This window comes from Sus scrofa, chromosome 4 (assembly GCF_054392235.1).
Source record: "Sus scrofa isolate SSC_HxYL_T2T_F1_AM1 chromosome 4, Sscrofa_HxYL_maternal_Yorkshire_Landrace_v2.0, whole genome shotgun sequence".
NCBI lineage: Eukaryota > Metazoa > Chordata > Mammalia > Artiodactyla > Suidae > Sus > Sus scrofa.
The window spans coordinates 133,313,058-133,334,298 of record NC_139386.1 but is presented as its reverse complement, the minus strand read 5'-3'; the positions used below and the strand labels follow the sequence as shown (position 1 = coordinate 133,334,298).

At 42.9% G+C, this 21,241-nt stretch overlaps 1 protein-coding gene across 1 annotated transcript in view; it reads right to left on the bottom strand.

Moving 5' to 3' along the window:
- The window catches only part of LOC146404283 (uncharacterized), a 462,942-nt gene that overhangs the window by 216,263 nt on the left and 225,438 nt on the right, over positions 1-21,241 (bottom strand). Inside the window, exon 6 of the mRNA XM_085024160.1 lies at positions 10,547-10,928. The gene's annotated coding sequence lies outside the window, so the exon portion shown is untranslated. The remainder of the gene's footprint in view (positions 1-10,546; positions 10,929-21,241) is intronic.

The window sequence follows — 21,241 nt, the reverse complement described above, 5'->3', positions numbered from 1 at the left end:
TCTCCCCACCAGACCAGCCACTCCCCAGGCCCCTCTCCCCCGGCCCAGGCAACCACACATCTGCCTTCTATGTCTATGAGTTTATCTATTCTAGAAATTTCATATAAATGGAATTATACCATATCTGACCTTTTATGTCTGGCTTCTTTCACTTAGCATAATATTTCAAGATCATTCATGTTGAAGCATGCATCGGTACGTCATTACTTTTTCTGACTGCATACTATTCCACTGAGTGAATGTACTACATTTTGTTTAGCCATTCATCCGTCAATGGGCATCTGGATTGTTTCCACCTTTTAGCAACTGTGAATATTTACAGATATTTGTCTGAGTATTCATTTTTAATTCTTTTGGGTGCATACCTAGGAGTGAAACTGCTGGGTAATACAGTAATTCCATGTTTAACCTTTTTGAGGAATTGCCAAACTGTCTTCCACAATAATTGCACTATTTTACCTTCCTACCAGCACTCCACGAACATTCCAATTTTTTGATAATCTTATCAACACCTGTTATTTTCCATTTTCTAAAAATTCTGGCCATTCTTGTGGGAGTGAAGTATGACCTCGTGGTGGTTTGATTTCCACTTTCCTAATGGCTATAACACCATGGAGCATCGTTTACATGCTGACCGTTTTTATATCTTCTTTGAGGAAATGTCTATTCAAGCGTTTTGCTTATTTTTTAACTGGGTTGGTTTTTTGTTGAGCTGTATGCATTTTTTATATATTCTGAATGCTAGACCCTTATCAGATACGTGGTCACAAATATAATTTCCCGTCTGTCACATCTGTTTCGCCAACAGTGATATCTCCAGGAGCTAGCACAATGCCTGGCAATAAGTATGTGTGGAATGACTGAGGAGAAAGCCTTGGAGATAGGAAGAGTCTGTAGAAGGTTTAAAATAAGAAACTCAAAGTTACTATCAAGTGCTAACCGTAGCTCTACACTGTACTTATCGGAAAGACACAGCACAGGAACCAGGCTCAATCGGCCACACATAGCTCTAATTTGTAAGGGTGCGTTGACTCAAAATGCTTTTATTAATAACCTTTTGATAGTGCTGAATTTTAACTAGTAACATCTGAGTATCATAACTCATCACGAATGGAGCTTTGGCCAGAATCGATGAGGACCAGCCCTCCATGAGAGCGCTTTTTTCTGCTGGTATGACAGTAATAATGTAGCTTGGGCTTGCTTATGCTTTTTCATCTTCAAGGTCCTTTAAATGACTGATTAATTCTCATAATGCTATTTTTTAGCTATTTTGCTGTATCCCTACTCATCTCAGTGTAAAATACTTAAGGCAGGAAATGCACAAACTCATGCTCATTGAATAGCTGCTTCTTCATATCCTGGGGTACAAAGACATTTGATTGTATTACCAGTTGACATCTGTTTTTAATCCTTTCATTTCCTAAGACCTATTCCTTCTAAACTCAAACTTCTGAGATCAACAAGAGAAACTAGAGAGAAGAGTAAAAAAAAGGGCAAAGAACCACTTTTTTTCCCTGTTCTCTCTTCATCCAAACTCCATTTTTGGCAGATGCATGGATTTGGGGGGGGGATTTCTAATAAAAGGAAGCAGGGGGGAAGCAATAAAGACCAATGTTTAAGGAGAAAGGAGCAACCTGAAAGACACGGCTATAAGGGGAGAAGACCCGCTCAGGATCCCAAGAGATACCCTTATCTTTTTGAGTGGCAGTTGGAACTTGGTGTTGTGGCCTGAACTGTACTCCCCCAAAGTCACATGCTGAAGTGACAACCTCCAGGACGTCAGAACGTGACTGTATTTGGAGACGGAGCCATTAAAGTGATGACCAAGGTGGTGAGGTCACTGGGGTGGCCCTAATCCCCTGTGATTGGCGTCCTTGTCAGAAGAGGAGGTGAGGACACCGCACGGAGGAAAGAGACGCCGTGAAGACGCAGGGAGGAGACAGCCACCCGCAAGCCCAGGAGGGGCTCTCAGAGGAAACCAGCCGTGCTCTCACCTTGACCTCGGCCTTCTGACCTCAGCCTTCGAACTTCCAGAACTGTGCGGAGGTCAATTTCCATTAAGTCTGTGGTGCTTTGTTACAGCAGCCCGGCAAACTCATACACTTTCCAAAGAGCGTCGAACTTGCTTTATTAGTACAAGGCTCCTTTCCAAAGAAATTCTAGTTACCTCTGTAGCAAGCCCTCTAAATAAAAGGTTTTTTCCAGGATGGCTGATGTAATCAATCATTGATTTATTTTTCTAACTACACTGAATCCTCAAATTAGATCCAAGCTGGGGTTTTCACTGGAAAGAATAAATCAAGAATTGGATTATTTTAAGCCCATGGGATTTGGCAGATTAATTTAACTAATACTCAAGTGTCTTAAAACAAAACAGCGTTTCACCTTGTTTTGCTCCTGTTTATGAGAGGCCTCATGACAATGAGAAGCACTTCTGTATATGTCCTTCAAGGAACAATACGTGTGTGTGTCTTACCGCTTCCGAAGGACTGACCTTCAGAACAACACGGAGATAAACCAAGGCAGACGCTTTATTCTTTCTTTTAACCAATGACACAGCAAAAGCTCAGAGAGGTTCAGTTACTTTCCCACAGCCACACAGCTAGTAGGACCACCACGGAAGAGACGCTGCTACAGTCTGACCAGACCAATTCTTTTTACCTCCTAGACCAAGGGCTGGCAAACTGTGGCTCCCTGGCCAAATCCAGCCTATTTTGGCAAATAAAGTTTTGTTGGAGAACAGCCACACCTGTTCATTTACATACTGTTAGAGGCTGCTTTTGTCCTACAGTGGCAGAGTTGAGCAGTTGAAACAGAGGCTATAGGGTTCACTAAAATATTTACTATCTGGCCCTTTCCAGGAAAAAGTGTGCTGTCCTTGTGCTATAGCCATACAACTGGACCTCATTCTTCTCAAAGTCCTGCAACCTGGGAGTTCCCTCTTCCCTCCTCTGGGGCCGAATGCAGGGAATGGGGTGCAGGATTCCCCGGCTCGGGGGAGGCAGAGCCACTGCATGGGAGGCAGGGAGGGTCACAGAGCATGTCCACACTGTGGGGCACCCCTGACCCAGAACCTGCACCAGGAAAATCTGTTTCCTACTTTCTGCATGAAGCCACCAAGATTTGGGGGTTTTAAAGCAATGAACTTATCATGGCTAAGAGAAAAGAGGAAGCTGGGTTTTTTAAATCTAAAGCCAGAATTGTTCACATTTTTGAGCCATCAAAGTGGCCAGAAATAAAAAGAACAATGAACGAGCCAAGAGCAAGGTCCAGGAGTTCCTGTCGTGGCTCAGCAGAAACGAATCCGACTGGCATCCATGAGGACGTGGGTTGGATCCCTGAAATCGCTCAGTGGGTTAAGGAGCCGGTATTGCCGTGAGCTGTGGTGTGGGTAGCAGACAAGGATTGGATCCTGCGTGGCTGTGGCTGTGGTGTAGGCCAGCAGCTGTAGCTCCGATTCAACCCCTAGCCTGGGAACCTCCATATGCCGCAGGTACAGCCCTAAAACACACAAAAAAAGAATGAGGTCCAGAGCCAGGACAGCAGCGCCACCCTGACCACCAGGCAGAGTCCACCTGAGAGCGAGGGGAGCTGATGGGGTTCGTCCCCTGTGGGCAGTGGCTTCCTGACAAAGATCTCAAGGCCACCTCCAGGCCCTGAAGAAGCAGTGGCCGGCCAGGTAGCAATACCGACCCTGGACTCAGCAGCGGGGAGAAATGACAATCAGGGATTTTGCCGCGCACCCTCTGAGGACCCCGGAATGATGAGGACACCCCCTGCTTTAAGGGGATGAAAGGGATGGCACTCAGTCGAAGCCGCACAGTCAAAGAGGCTGCTGCGAATTAACACAACTAGAAGCAGAAACTGAACGCTAAGTTCACATGGCTTGGTATAGGGCTGGGGGAGCGACGGGGAGCTGTTTAACTCAGAAAGGTGAAAAATGAAAATGAAAAAAGATCCCACAAACTGAATTTCACCCCTTAACAGAGACGAGGCTTCATAACAGAAGTTTGACTATACACCTTTCCTTTCTGGAAAATAGCAAAGGAATTTCAGGTCGCATGGCTCCCCCAAGCCACTTGTTTACTGCCCAGGCAGAGACGTTTCTCAGCCACGTGCTCCCTCATCTACAGGAGGGGTTTTCACCATTCCTCCTCTTGCTATTTACTTTCCTAAGCTTGTCAGCATTTAGTTGGCAATCCTGAAAGGGAGATTCTCAGGAAAGGAAAAAAAATGCATCACTTGATCTGGAACAAGATGCAGTTATGAAAAAGAAAACCGAATTATCTTTCTGTCCCCTGCAACTTGACGTTATTGCCCAACCTCTGCTCGTGTCCTCGGCGTTTTCTCCAGCTTTCTCCCCAGTGAGTACAGAAACCCTCAAAACCACCGTCTAGTCTCGGGTTTCATTTCGCGTCTTTCATGAGAGTTTACTTCTAGGGCAAGTACAGTAAACAGAAGGGAGGTGACAGAGGCTCTTTTCTCTTATTTGGTGACACCGCTGCAGGCCGTGCTCCCGCCTCGGAAAAATGTCCCACCCTGTTCTCCAGAGGACCATTTGTGTGGATTTGCCAGGTCGCTCACAGGCACCGCGGCACCAGCGAAAGGGCTGTGAACCATTCGGGAAGTGGCTCCTGCTCGAACGAATTACCCAGCTTTCATGAACAGCCATGCAGAAGCAAAGCAGGCAGAAAAATAATGGATGCATTTATAGCGCGGCGCTCTCCCCAGCTATGAGCTTCTCACAACCCTACAATTTCCCCACGAGGAGAGACAGGATTGCACTGTCATTAGAATAGGCAATCATTAGATTTATCTTTTATATAATTTGTAGCATCTTAAACTATTCTACGTAGCCTCATTACTGCCAGGAGCCCTCTTTAACTGAGATGATAAATAAATAAAGTCGAAATTACACACCAACAGGAACCTGGAAAGTGTGGCTTTAGTGTGTGTCTGAGAGCTCCCTTCAGCAAACCTCATCTGCACAGCAGCCACCATTAGTTCTACCTCAATGAGCATCTCCTAATTGCTGTGTTATTGCTTGTGAAGAAAATATATTATTAAAGTCCACAACTCATGACTTGTTGCACATCGACCCATGACAAAACTCAGATTTCATCCGCTCTTAATCAGTTTCAAATGGGATGCTCTGCGGAAGGGGCATTTTCCCCTCCCCTGAGTATCTGTTCATTGCCCTCTCCTACTGTCTCAATGCTTCCTTCTAACCATCAAGACGCATTAATGATTTATTCAGAGACCTGATGATTTTATTAAACCAAATCTACTTAATTCTCCATGAATCGGCTCGAGATGATTTTGGTGGCTTTTATGTGAACAACAATTAAAGGACTCAGAACCCCCCCTTCATTGTTAATGTTTTATGCTCTGCTGTTTGTCTGCTGCCAGATAATGATCCACAGAGCATTAAAATTTTGTATTAATAGTATCTTTACAAGTGCAGTATTGCTCAGCAGAGGACAAAGCTTTCACAGGCTTCTTTCTGTACGTGAGGTGCTTATTAGACATTTCAGGTGATTTGTGAAGCTGACACATTGGACTCTGGGTTAGCGTTTAAAATCTCGAGACCCCTGTTCTTCGTCTCCTACTGGATACTCCAGAGGTCAATCCCACCAGCCTTCAGTCAAGGGAAGACCAGAACATTCTTATAGACTCCGGATGCCTATGAGCAGAGTAATAAATTTTAAAGCTAGAATGGAGTTCTTTATTCAATAACCAATTACATATTCTTTAATGATCGATATGGACCAAGAGCCATATTAAGGATCAGTCAACGATATGGGTAACGCAGGAGTGGTAGGTTAGTACATTATTATTCACTTCTGGCAAGAATTGGGAAGAATTACCCTCAACGGTCAGGAAATTTCTCCCAACATATATTTCAATAACTATTTGATTTTTTTAGGATCCTTGAGATAATGACACAGGTCAGAATTCAGATACATTTAAAATGTTTGCTGGGGAGTGGGATGGACTGGGAGTCTGGGGTTCACAGACGCCAACTATTGCCTTTGGAATGGATTAGCAAGGAGACCCTGCTGTGCAGCCCTGGGAACTCTGTCTAGTCACTTCTGATGGAGCCGGATGGAGGATAATGTGAGAAAAAGAATATGTGTGTGTGTGTGTGTGTGTGTGTGTGTGTGAGACTGGGTCACTGCTGTATAGTAGAAAACTGACAGAATACTGTAAACCAACTATAATGGAAAAAGTACAAATTTTAAAATAAAAACACAAAATGTTTACCAGAGCTGAAAAGCAGAGGTAAAACTGTCTCTGGCTGAACACTCTGCTTGGGGAGCGGTACATGTGGGGGTTAAAAGACAAGGCTGGCCATCAGCTAGAGCAGCCGCCGCAGCTAAGTCAGCCAGGGCAGCATCCAAGTCGGGGATCCGACCTCGGCCCACACGGCTCAAACGGGTGGATCCACCCATCACCCTTGAGGTTCCCGTCCATCTGGTCAGAGCAGGGCAGACAGACGGAGACCTCTCCTCGCCGCCACCCGTCTCCCTCCCATGCCCATCAGCAGCCTCGCGAGCCCTGTAGATGCAAAAGTCCGATTGGCTTTATTCTAAACAGGGAGGCTCTCTAACAACAACACGCGCCTGTGGAGGAGAAGAAAAGAACAGAAAAGCAGGGGGAGAACCTGTCGTGTTTCCTTCACTCACTTCTGCCCTCAGCCTTCGGCAAATGTTGCAACGTAAGAGCTCGGCCTCTAAATTGTCCACAAAGAACGTGAAAGATGCTCTCTACATTCGTAGACCACAGAGTCGAGAGAATGAGGTGTGAAATCAGGTCACCCAGACTCAAATCCTGGCTCCGGCATGTCACACCTGCTGGATGCACGGCCCCTGGCGGTGTCTTGCGCCAGCTGTCTTCTCTGCAGTGGACATAACTGTAGTTTCCACCTCCCAGACTTCCTAGAGGAATTAAGTAAATGGTTGCGTGTGGAGCTCTTAGAACAGCAAGTAAGAGGTGTTCACCAAGGGTTAGATGTCATTCAGTCAGCGAACAGACACTTGCTGGGTGCTCACTCTGTTTCAGACTTCGATGGGCACGGGAGATTTAGCAGTCAGCAAAACTGAGGGAAATGCCTGCTTTCTTGGGGTCCACTTCCAACAAGAGACCAATAGGTAAAATATAAAGTATTAAAATATTGTACCAAGTTGCTTAAGTGCTTCAGAAGAAAATCGAGACAGTGGGAACATAAAAAAAATAAATCACTGCCGTTGTTCCCTTGAATGCAGAAGGGCCTGACTACGAGGAGGACGTCCTGGTGCAGACCTGGAGGAGTGGCGCAGAGGCCTCTGGAGCAAAGCGGCGTGTGCGGAGGAAAGAGCGAGGCCAAGAGCTCGGACACAGAGCACATCGATGCTCGGCGTGTGTTGGCGATTGCTATTTTGGTCGTATCTGCACTCCTAACTCCCTTAGGAGTAGGATCCACGCCTATTACCTCTGTTCATCCATCAAGAGGCTTGACTCCGTGCTGAGGGAAAGGAGAGAGCATTTCTTATAATAAACTTCCGACTCCTTGTCAGAAGGACAGCATTTGTTTTAAAAACAGCAGCACCCACCTCAGACCTGCAGAATCTCCGAGGTCAGATCCCTAGAACCTGCAGTCAGGCATTATTGGTAAACACATGCTGGTCTGATGGATTCCTTTCTATTTCTTACAGATCCATGTGTCTGCAATACTCCAGTCCTGCCTTGCAGCTGCCCTGTAGATGGATGAACTTGGAATCTACTTTGGAGAGAGATGCAGTGTCTGATAAAAGCCGGAAAGCATGCTGGCATGCATTTACATTGGATGAAATACCAATTCCATTTAGCTACACTATGAAATGCTTCTTCTATTTGCATGGGAGATCAACCATATAAGGCATAATAACTTCTTTCCAAAGTTCATTGCTAGTCCCATACTAGCTTCTCCCAGCAGGGATGGCTGGCAGCTCTTCTTGCAGTAAGTGGAAAGCCATAGTCTGTCAAAGCATCAGGCACTAATGAAATAAACAAAACTTTCCTTACCTGAGGCAGGTGCCAAAACCTGCTAGTCTAAGTGCCCCCACTGGACACAATTTAGACTTGCTTTCAAATGCTAAAAACAAACAGGTTCTCCTAAGTGCAATTAAAGCTAAGCCACATATTGAATCTATTGATATTGATGGAGTTATTTTGATTCCAAGGCTCTTAAGAGTTGTTCCTGAGAATACCATGTAATTTGGTAATTATTGTTTTATGCTAATATATGACAGGGAACGTCAAAAACATTCAAGAGCTTCCTAGTCTTTTTTTTTTTAATAATCTTGAATCAATATTGAGTATTTCTCCAAAGAACAAGGTCGTTACTGTGCCATTATAGCACAGTATGATTTAATTTAAATGATTAAATACGCTGCTTTAATAAGATGTATTTCCATATTAGAAATACTTGGTATCTCCTCTGTTCCATAGCTCCCTCTCCCCCTCCTGGAATAAAAGCCTAATTCCTAACCCATACCAATTATTCTATTTCTTTTGACTTAAGGGTTATATTGGAGAGGTTTTGTTCTTTTTTTTGCTATTCAAGCCAATCTGAAAAGGCCCCCCCCCAAATATCTCTAGTTACTACCATTAAAAATTTACACTGAGCAAATGAAACTACTATGGCAGAATGAAAGAGGGTTCTATTAATTAGAGTGCCAGGACAACAGGCTTAACCTAACACTGGCCCCTGCACACCAGGCGATACAGTCATCCAATCTCAAGGCGCCTTTCATACCAAAAGACACAACATAAAAGTCTGTAGATTCGGCATGTTTTTAACAGCATTGCTTATATCTACAACAGGTCAACAAATGCGCATGGCGAGCCCACTTTAGGGCCCATGAAAACCTCCACATAACTCAGATCACGAGTGACCTGGCGGGAGAACGCAAGGTCAGCCGTCTTCGGCCAGGAGGAGGGACGAGAATGTGCACAGGACACCATCCACCAGGACGATACGGTAGAAGACAAGCGGCAACCGAAGAGCCGCAAGCCGTCAGGCGCCTACGTCTAAGGAGGGTGCTGAGGGAAGGCCCTCGCCCCACCCCGGCTCCTCCCAGCCCCTCCTCCGCTCCCTGCCTGGTCCTCTCATGGCCCCTTGGGGTCCCAAACGCTAACCATCTACAGCATCACCTCCCTCAAGCCCAGATACGCCAAAACCTTCCCTCCCAGGCCCACGACAGGCCTCTGAGCAGAGTGTACTTCATCATCTTTCTTGCCACACACTCCGAGGAGCCACGGATCGTTTATTATTATTGACCAATGAGATGAAAGCTACTTCCTCGCGATTTGCCCTCTGGCCCATCTAGAATCACGCCCACGTCCACCGTCCACGCTCTCCCTAGTGGTAGAGACGGGAAATTACACTGTCGTAGGAACGGATCGTAATTGAACTGACAAATTCTCGGGCAAACATCCAGTAGTTTCTAGTTTTCTTCACCATACAAGCAGCCTTGCAGTAAAAGAAAAACAATAATGTTACCAAAATATACAAGAATATAAGCTGCATAAGATGAGTCAAATGAGCCTTTCTGCTCACCTGCCATAGAGCCTGGCCCCGAGCAGACGCTTACCGAGGATCTGAGGACTGGCCAACTGAGAGGTGGAAAGATCATCAGGAAACACCGCAGTCCGACGCTACGACCGACAGGAGCGCGGACGAGGGAAACTGATTTTACGTATGAGGAGTTAGAAAAAGACAGAGAAGAACTAACACTGGCGCTGGACCTGAACGATAATCGGAAACTTCACAGAATAGGACATGGTGCGGGCAAACATTTCAGAGAGAAAGAACAGCAGGAAAGAAGAATTAAGACGCAGACATTACACTGGCCTGGGGGAAAAGCGTGCGTCACCGCAGTGGAGGCTGTGGGGTGACCACGTTAGCTCTCCAAGAGAAATAGGCTAAGAGCAGGTTTTGAAAGATCTTGTAGACATGCTAATCGAACAGGAAAGGGAGCTGGGGGAGGAAGAGGACCGCTTAGACACGGCTGTGATAGTTTAAGCATTTATTTTGAATATTAAACAGACAGATGTGTCAAGACATTTGTTGAGGAATGTTTATCACGAAATTTATTACAATGGTTAAAAGTCTAAGGAACATCCATGACCATGAAAGGGATTTGAAAGTTCAGAGAATGACGGTCCCTCCATAAAATGCAGCCGCTAAAAATGAAGAAGAAGATCTTTATTTATGGATGTGGGGAAAGAGCCACGTTATATTAAGGGGGAGAGGACACCACAAAATATGCAGAGCGTGGTCTCGTTTTTCTTTCGTTCTGTTTGTTTTAGGTGATGTATGCATAGAAAAGAATCTGGAAGCATAGATACCAAAATGTTAGCAATAATTATTTCTGGACAGTGCGATTACAGAAAATGTTTACTTCTTTGTTTTATATGTATATCTGTATGGCCTCATTTCTACCATGTACATGTATTATTTGTATAATCAGAAAAGGCAATTTTCTAAAAAAAAGAATTCAACTTTACTGGCACGTTCACTTACCAAATAGATTTACTTGGTTTTTCTCTTTGTGTCTTTGTCTCTGACTCTCGGTGTTAGGTCATCAATGCCCAACTCTACCTTCCACGGTCATCTTCGCCCTGGCTCGGGTCACTGAAGGGCAACGTCCTCGCGTACTCCTAAATGCCTGAACAGTGCTGCAGGAAGCTGAGCAAGAGAGTACTCTTCAGCTTGCAGAACAACAACCATGGCTTTGGAATTACGGCTCCAACGGGAACCGGTGAGAGCATCCAAGAAAGAAGAGCAGTCGCTGAAGGCGCAGGCGTTGTAAAGACCCAGGAAGGAGAGCAGAGGTCAGTCCGCATGAGGGCGTGATGGAAAGAGACCTTTCCGGCCCAACAGTGGTTGAATAAAACCGCAGTACCTGCAGACCAGTCAGAAAGGAGGCGATCAGATTTGTCAGGGAGCGTTAGCATCAGCCCTTCCGGGACCAATTAGAATCGACAAAAGGAAACTCACGCCTTAAGCTGGATCTAGCTTGGCTCTTAGAGCTCACAGGCTGGCGAAGACCCACCAGCTCTGAAGACATAGCTGGCATACAAACGGGGGGAAGACGTGATAAAAATACACTTCTCAAATTCCAAAAATATGAATGATAAACTAGAAAAATGGAGGTGTATAATTCTCACTCAGAAGGAAACAAAAGAGAAAGCAAGATACTTAGGTAATTTTTACTTGTAATTATTCACAAATGCGACAAGTATATACAATAATAAACTCAAAAGGGCTGAAAGACTTAAATGTAAGACAAGACCCCATCAAACTCCTAGAAGAGACGCAGGCAAAACATTCTCTGACATCAACCTTACAAATGTGTTCTCAGGTCAGTCTCCCAAAGCAACAGAAATCAAAGCAAAAATAAACCAATGAGACCTAATCAAACTAGCAAGCTTTTGCACAGCAAAGGAAACCATTATATATATTAAAAAAAAAAAAAAAAAGACAACTTACAGAATGGGAGAAAATCGTTTCAAGTGATCCAACTAACAAGGGCTTAAAAACCACTTATACAACTTGACAGCAAAACAGCCAACAGCCCAATGGAAAAATGGACAAAAGACCTGAAGAGACATTCCTCCAAAGACGATATACAGACGGCCAACAAGCACATGAAAAAATGCTCAACATCACTGATTATTCGAGAAATGCAAATCAAAACTACTATGAGGTAGCATCTCACACCTGTCAGAATGGCCATCATTAGTAAGTCCACAAATAACAAATGCTGGAGGCGGTATGGAGAAAAGGGAACCCTCCTGTACTGTTGGTGGGAATGTAAGCTGGTACAGCCATTATGGAAAACAGTATGGAGGTACCTTAGAAATCTATACAGAGAACTACCATATGACTCAGCAATCGCACCCCTGGGCATATATCCGGACAAAACTTTCCTAGAAAAAGACACATGCACCTGCATGTTCACTGCAGCTCTATTCACAGTAGCCAAGACATGGAAACAACCTAAATTTCCGTCAACAGATGAATGGATTAAGAAGATGTGGTATATACACACAATGGAATACTACTCAGCCATAAAAAAAAGAATGACATAATGCCATTTGCAGCAACATGGATGGAACTAGAGACTCTCATACTAAGTGGAGTAAGTCAGAAAGAGAAAGACAAATACCATTTGATATCACTTATATCTGCAATCTAATATATGGCACAAATGAACCTTTCCACAGAAAAGAAAATCACAGACTTGGAGAATAGACTTGTGGTTGCCAACGAGGAGGGGAAGGGAGTGGGATGCACTGGCAATTTGGGGTTCATAGATGCAGACTATTGCCTTTGGAATGGATAAGTAATGGGATCCTGCTGGATAGCACTGGGAACTATGTCTGGTCACTTATGATGGAGCCTGATAATGTGAGAAAAAAGAATGCATACATGTCTGTGTGACTGGGTCACCTTGCTGTGCAGTAGAAAATTGATGGAACGCTGTAAACCAGCTATAATGAAAAAAATAAAAGTCATTATAAAAAATGTGACAGGTATATATAGCACTAGTTTTATTATTATTTATACAAGGACAAGACACTTATACTTCACGACTATATTCTTAGAGACTGGAACAGTGTTGGGAATATAGGAGGTGCTCAATAAATGTTCATATTATGAATTTTTTATTAATGACTTTTAGAATGAAGTATGCAACTGGTTTAATCTTGTCCAAATAATAAGTCAAATCAGAGAAATCAAAAAATAATGATTCTGGTGAAACACATTAAACTCTGGACAATAAAGACATAAAGTGTGATTAATTGAAAAGTCACTTATATTTGATGTGGAGAGGTCATGACTTTGAAGGGTCTGCCACTTTACGCCTTCTGTGATGCTGGGAAGCATGGAATTAGAAAGTTTAGGACTGGAAGTCAAGTGTCTGAATTCTGGGTCCACACTTAACGCTGTAACCTTCAATAAGCGGATGACGCCATTGCTGAGAGCGGCCGTTGCCTCACCTTTAAAATGAGGATGATAATAACATCTACCCCACTCCGTCACTACTTTGCTATTCAGACGAGCTTACACATACTGTAGCATTAAAAGTCTACTTTGGGGTACAGAAGGGGATTGGGGAGGCGGCAACTTGGTCTCCATTATGGTTGACTCAATAAAGTCCTTGAAAATTGAGTGGTGCAAAGAAAAACCAAGCCACTGCTTTCTAGTAGGGGCATGACAAACATAATCTCTTTATTCCAAAGTATAAACAGTATCCAAATTTTAGGGATGAGGAAGAGATGTTCAGAGAGGTACAATGACTTGGTCAGTGTGACGCAAATTGTAACTGGTAAAGCCGTTCAGTTAGGATCAAAATGCATTCCTTAGGCGTGTGCCCTGGATGGTGTATTAGTTTCCCAGGGCTGCTGGGAAAAATCCCACAAACAGGGTTGCTTTAAAAAGAAATTCAGAAGTTCCTGCCATGGCTCAGCAGAAACGAATCTGACTAGCATCCATGAGGACGCAGGTTCGATCCTGGCCTTGCTCAGTGGGTTAAGGATCTTGCGTTGCCATGAGCTGTGGTGTAGGTCACAGACATGGCTCAGATCTGGTGTTGCTGTGGCTGTGGTGTAGGTCAGCGGCTACAGCTCTGATTCAAGCCCTAGCCTGGGAACCTCCATATGCTGCAGGTGTGGTCCCAAAAAGACAAAAAAGAGAGAGGGAAAGAAAGAGAAAGAAAGAAGGAAGGGAGGGAGGGAGGGAGGGAGGGAGGGAGGGAGGAAGGAAGGAAAGAAGGAAAGAAGGAAAGAAGGAAAGAAGGAAAGAAAGAAAGAAAGAAAGAGAGAAAGAAAGAGAGAGAAAGAAAGAAATGAAAGAAAAATTCATTCTCTCCCAGTTCTGGAGGCCGGAAGTCTGAGAGCCAAGCATGAGCAGGTTCCCACTAGGAGGTCTGAGGGCGAGCCTGATCCAGGCTTCTCTTCCAGGTGCCAGCAGTTGCATCGCTGGTATCCCTTGCCTTCTAGCTACGCTAACTTTGGTCTCTGGGTCCACATAGCATCCTCCCCCGTGTCTTCACGTTGTCTTCTCATAAAGACACACGTGATCTTGGATTAAAGTCTCACCTGCCTCCAGTGTGGCCTCATCTTAACTGATTACAGCAGCAGCAACCCTCCCTAGGGTCTATTCAGAGCTGCTGGAGGCGAGGACTTTTACACATTTCTTTGGCAGGGACCTGACTCAGCCCATAATAAATGGATATTCTCAAAATTTCACGTTATTGAAAATGAATCAAATGAACCCCAGGTTATAAACGTGCAATTGTAAAAGGAGAGTCATAAGAAGGAAAAAGGTCCAAAGTTCTATCAGTAGCCAGCATTTGGCAAAAGCAAATATTTAAAATCAAATAGAGGAAAGATGAAGAAGAAAATTAAGATTTTAAAAGGCACCCAGAACAGTTCCTAATTGTATTCACTCTATGTAAAAAGCACCTTAAAAAAAAAAAAAAAAAAGTAACGGTTACTAGCCCTCCGTGTTAAATTCAAATAAGCAGCTTCATTACCATACGAGCCAGGGATCTAACCCCATACATCTACCCACGCACAAATCATCCTGAAGATTTTACTTTCCAGAGAATTGAAATGTGGGGGAGAGAAGCCCCCTCGTTCTGTCATCAATGCCTGCTGATTTCAGTGAAGCAGAAAGGCACCCGGGCACTGGAAGGTAAGTAGTGGGAGGAGGCTTGTCATTAGCCGGCAGTATAGACTGTGTTATTGTGTCTGACCCTGAGTTCTGCATGGTCAACCACCTCTGCACTGCGTGCCCAGGGGATAATTCATCATAAATGAAGATGCTCTTGGTGAAGGTGGGGGAGGAGTCAGTGGTCATGGCTGGAGTTGGGATTTATGACATCCTAATGAGTTAATTAACTGCTGCACTCATTGCTTTTTAAAGGATGAGAACAGCATCTAAAAGCACATGCTTATGAGGAAAGATATCTTAAGGCAGACCAAACGCTTGTTAGGGAAGGTGTCTTAAGATGAATTAAAACACAGAGAGCTTTATGAGGTCTAGGCCTGCACGAGAGTCATAAGAACCAGAGAATTACAGGCTAACGGTGCCGTAAAGATCTGACTGGATTGCCTCCGTGGGTATGTGCTGAAATTGCCAGTTCATAACCATCAAGGCAGTGCTCAGGAATGAGTTCACTTCATTCCAAAATAGCCAGGGGATACCTGCAGATCTTGAAAGATGCTAAACCTCGTGAGTAAAATGTTAATAAATGGAGAGGAAAATCTTGATGTGTCATTTTGCTTTAAGTGAACTAGACTGTAAAGCTTTGTGTAAACTCAAAGACATCCAAATGAGCACAATGGGTTAAAATTAAAATAAACTGAAAAAGTTGTCTGAAAGCCACATCTGAGCCCCCAGAAGAGGAACTCAGTGTCACAACAGACTTGCTAGTAAAAGCCTTCGAATTCCTTCCGACTTTCATGGAACAGATATTGGCCACATTATATAAGCTGTTTCGAGAAAAGACAAAGATTAAAAGTATTTCAGATCATTTTAAGAAATATATCCTAATTTTTATAATTCTAACAAATTCCAGAAAAAATGCAGCTGAAGGTCACTTAATAAAGATATTTTTAAATGTTAATAAAATTCTATCAACTAGAACTCAATAATGTAGAAAAAGCTAATCTACTTACAGCCAAACAGTATTTATTATAGGAATCCATGAAAAACCTAAAATTAGAAAAATCTATTACTGTATAGCATTAGTAGATTCAAATCAATTTTAAAAGATACTCATCTCAATAGTAGTGTATCTTCTTAACATGTCTTTAAGATGCCAACTGAAACCATCAGCCTACATTTTAATGCTGAAATAATAATTCTCATTAAAATAGATATATGAAAGAACTGTTATTATTTCATAGCAATATTACTAATAATATCACCTGACACTTGATGAGGTTCTTATAGTATGCTAAAGGATATATATATATATATAATCAAAATTCTTAAGATATGTTAATATATATAATTCATATATATTATATTAAAATTCTTAGGATTTAAAACAGAAACAAAACTACAAACATTAGAAGGGAAGAGACAAAGTGTGATTATTTACAGGTGACTTGATTTTATTTATTTTTATTTTTTAATTTATTTTATCTTTCTCTTTTTACAGCCGCACCTGCAGCATAGGGAAGTTCCTAGGCCGGGGGTCAAATCAGAGCGGCAGCTGTGTCCTACACCACAGCCACAGCAACGCTGGATCCTTAACCCACTGAGTGAGGCCAGGGGTAGATCCCATATCCTCACAGAAACATCAGGCCCTTAACCCACTGAGCCTCAATGGGAACTCCATGGTGACTTGATTTTAGAACATAAAAATAGAAAGAAATCAAATGAAAAGCTATTAGAATTAAATTAAATGTTGGCTTAATGGCCAGATAAGATTTAAATATTCTTGTATTCTAAGTAACAATATAATAGAAAATATATAAAACAAAAAGATCTTATTTATAATCACAAAGCAAAATTTAAATTAATAGAAATAATGTCTTATGTGACAAAAGCAATGTTTTATGAGACATAAAAGAGAAAGAAAACTGCATAAAGGACGAGAACTAATATGTTTCTAAATAGGAAGAGTAATTTTTTTAAATAAGAGTTTTTATTAAAGTTTTAGTGCAATCATTAAAATTCTAATTCAAATCCCAATGGAATTTTCCTGGAATTTGACCAAATAATTCTACAATTGATTTGAAAGTATAAATGGAGAAGTACCAACTGTTTTAAAGAGGGAGAAATTACTTTTAACAAAATATTCAAATACATAAAGCTAAACTAATTAGACCTTAATAAGTATAACACAGATAAGCAGAAACGAATAGACTACTCAAACTACACCCCACTATTCATATTTATTCAGGTTTTGAGTAGTCTTGTGCAACATGTCAGAAGAGAAGGAAGTTTCCAGCCAAAAATAATTATAACTTATCTCAGGAGGTATACATAATTTAATCTATTTTAAACCTCTAGAGAGAGAAGGAATTCATAAACCGAAAGTCAACGGGAAGAGAGAAAAGGAACAGAAAGAAGAGGAAAAATCAATGGAAGATGTTACAAATTAAAAGAATTCTCTTTAAAAAGGAAGGGAGGGAGGGAGGAAGGAAGGAGGAGAAGGAAATAGAAAACTATAGCAAAATAAAAGATGTGACACCAAAAAGTAAAAACTGTACCAGAAAAAAATAAAAGCAGGATTAAAAGAAACAATGTGCTGTGGGAAAACATTTGTAGAGAACACATCCATTCAAAGGGGTAACGTCTTTATTTTATGCTGATAGAGACGGATACACACACACCCAGGCTAGACAGGAGCCACACTGCTGAGGCGGAACTCCAACGCCGAACGGGCCGGGTGAGCAGTGTAGACGAGCCAAGAGGCCCTGCAGCCATAACGGGCATGTGAGCGCCATGCGGAGGCAGCAGCCCGTGCAGAGTCGAGGATGCGCATTCCAGCAAAGCGTTCTCAGGATGGAATGAATGGAAAGTAGGCCTGGGATCCTCACCCCTGCTATTTTTCAAGACAGACCAAGAATTTAGTTCTTTTTTTTTTTTTTTTTCTGATTTTTTAGGATCGCACTCCCCAGGCACATGAAGGTTCCCAAGCTAGGGGTCCAATCGGAACTGCAGCCACTGGCCTACACCACAGCCACAGCAACGTGGGATCTGAGCCAGGTCTGCAGCCTGCACCGCAGCTCAAGACAAGCCAGATGCTTCACCCACTGAGCGCGGCCAGGGATGGAACCTGCTTCCTCATGGATACTAGTTGGGTTCGTTACCGCTAAGCCTCAGTGGGAACTCCCTGGATCTTCTCTAACACTGAACAAATTTTGTAACAATATGGTGAACAAGTTTTTTAACAATCTGCGGACAGAGCGAACCATGCACAGTGAGCCACATGCCACATAACCCACCGACACACAACCACTAACTAGCACGAGTAAGCAGTTAGTGAGGGAACGTTATTAGTGAAACATGAAAAATGTGTTGGGGATCCAGCTTACTTGACTGGGAGCTAGTCGTATGGATCTCATCCATATAAAGACTCTTCAGGATAGAAGAACCATCCAGACGGCAAGAAGCAGCTCAAGCAGGGTTTTGCTATTTATTTCTAATGCTCACTGGCTCAACATCTCAGCCCTATGTGCAGCCATGAACAAACACTCTGCACTGTAGCTACCCTGGATTACATGCAGCTACCAGAACACTTGCATTCTTTTGTTCCTGCTGTTGCATCTTCTTGAAATGTTCTCTATTCTTGATAAAGAAAATCTTATTTACTCTTTAAAGCTTAGTTGAAACATTACTCCACTGTAAAACCCAAGGCAGATTTAAGCATAAAATCAGCACATCTGTTGAGTACCTGCTCTGTGCCAGACAGTAAACACTATCTCAGCAAATGAGATAAAAGCCTCTCTGCCTTCACGGAGCTTACACTCTGCTCTCCCACAGCGCTCAGCTCCTGTGAGACAGTTCTTAGCATGTTCACACTTATAATTATTAGAGAAATTGGGCAGTGTTTACTTCCCCCGCCGGACTGGGCTTCTTAAAAAGATGAATGTGTCTCCCCATAAAACCATCTTCTCCAGCAGTTCAGAGGTTTCAGTCCCTGCAATTTGGGGGTTTGTGAATTGTACATGCAGGAGGCATTCAGCATGTGCCACCCCAAGAGGGGAGCCACCCTGTTATAAAAGACCCCATAACTAGCAAGGCTTAAACTTTCTGTGGGAAAGTAACAAACTACAGGAAATTTTAAAAGTAATTTAGAAGTCAAAACTATTCATCACAATTCCCCAGAACTCAGTGCTACATTCCGCTTCCCCTAAAAAAGTGACAAAAACACTGAAACATTAATCAATCCAGATACCTGCTAATCACTCCTACAGTTAATTTGAGCAACAGAGAAAAGAATCAGTATTCTCAAATTAACCCTGCAGAGACATATTAGCATAGAAACACAACACAAATTCGTGTTGACATCTGGAGTTCTGCACAGTAACTACACCCAAAACCCAAGTAGATGGGTCATGTCCTCTTAAAGCAACTTCAAAATCACTTCTTATTGGTATCAAATCACAAAAGATTCCTATCATAGGATTCTCCTAAGTCGCCATGTCTAAGGTCCACAGTCTGGGCTAGCAAAGAAAATGGTTAATTTTGTCAGGATGGGAAGTGAGAGGCAGAGTTTAGACACACGCCACGCTGCTGTGGCAATGAGCTCCCCAGAGTGTCTTCAGGGGTCTATGATTCTCCCTGGATCCTCCTCTGTGTTTGGAGAGTTCTCTGAAGGTGACAAGACCCAAAACATGTTGCTTTAGTGCCCTGGACAATGACTTGCACCTGCGAGGGGTGCAGTGATGGTTTTCTCATGATTTGAATATGTACCATATATTATCATATGACATGGAATATGTACACTCCGCACTTGAGATTATCCAATGCCAACACTGCCACGTTGCTAATGTTTGACTTTTACATCACCTGCATCCTGTTTATAACCCCGCCCCCCAGTATGAAATACAGGAAAGGAGTGGAAGAGAGAAGGCAGAACCTGATCAAACAGTGGCAAAGCATAGGTGCAACTGGGTCACTTTGCTGTACAGCAGAGGTGGACACAACACAGTCAATCAGCTCTAAGTTTGTTCAAAGTTAAAAAAAAAAAAAAAGTGAGAAAGTCAGTCAGTGGGTCCTCCCCTCAGGCTAGAGCCGACCTACAAACCACCTTTGAAAGATTAAGAAAAACTGATACAGCACAGGATAGCTCAGAGTGAATACTGGAATCGCCCAGGGCCACAAAAATACCCAAGTTATTTATGCAAAGATATTGACTGAATATACTAAATCATCCTCAAAGACAATCATTCCAAGCAGAAATCGGCTCATCGTAGGGAGCGATAATCATTCATAATAGATGTCATTTAATCACTCATTTATAAACTGGTTTTTGCGAGTTGATCGTGTAGAAAGATGAAGAGTCATCACTAGGAATGTACGTAAGGCACTGTCCCTGTCCCCACGAGCCTAGTCTGAAGGAGGAGAAAAGATGGACCTCACTGGAGTATCCGCTCCTCTTGTTGGCCGGAGCTGTGTAGGGGTCGCGGACTTGCAGGTACCCACAAGGCACCATCCACATGTGTGACTCCGCGTCAGGAGGTCGTGTCAGAAACGACTCACGCACTTCACACAGTCGCAAAGTGTCACCGCTTGAAGTGTGCACAGAAATCACCTCCTTCCTCTCCTTTTTCACATACTGAATAAGAAATGCCATAACCGGTGACCGCATGGTTCCAAATCACACATGACAAAGCCACAAATCACAAGTGTCGGCCCCTGCGCTTTTCCTACCAACACCACACCGAGATATCTTTAGGAGAAATACGGTATTACCCACGTGTACACAGAAAATATATTCACGAGCTGCTGCTAATATTAACATGCCCAATGCTGCACACTCTTGCCTTTCAATTGACTTTTAGCAATTCCATCTCAGCTATAGTCTAGTGACCCCCACGACGAAACGCACGTCTCTTTATACATATTTTATAATTTGTTTTAAGTTGTACTTTACAAGGTGTCTAAGTTTTTCTCTGGTATCCTGATTTTAGTTAATAGCAGAAAACAACAACAAGAGCAGAAATATGAAATAACAGTCCTTGATCTAGTCCTGTTTAGTGTTCCAAAGGAAAAAAAAATGCATCTGGGCTGCAGGCACATGAAAACATGTCAATCAGATGTAATTGCTCTCCAAGAGAAATGCTTTTTAGGGAAGTAAAAAAGAACGCATCCTCAACACAGAGCTTTGTAGCGGCAACTCATCTGCTAATGACAAGCTCGTTTGTTCTCCAACCCGTTCACGATTCCACATCGGAATCGTGACAGAAAAGGACAACCTGACCAGGTCTTCGCTCTTAAACAATGAGAAAAATGGTTATGTGTAGGCATTAGAGCTACTGTATTTATATAATATATAGAAAGACGATACATTCTATATCCATGCATGCGTGGAGTTCATTACATTATCAGCAGTTGCTGAGAATCAAAGTAACTCTTAACTACTTACACCAGGGCGGACAAATATCAGAACTATAACACACTCAAAAAAAAATAATAAGGCTTCTGCTTTTGTTCACAATAACTCTTAAGGACATGCAATAGGCC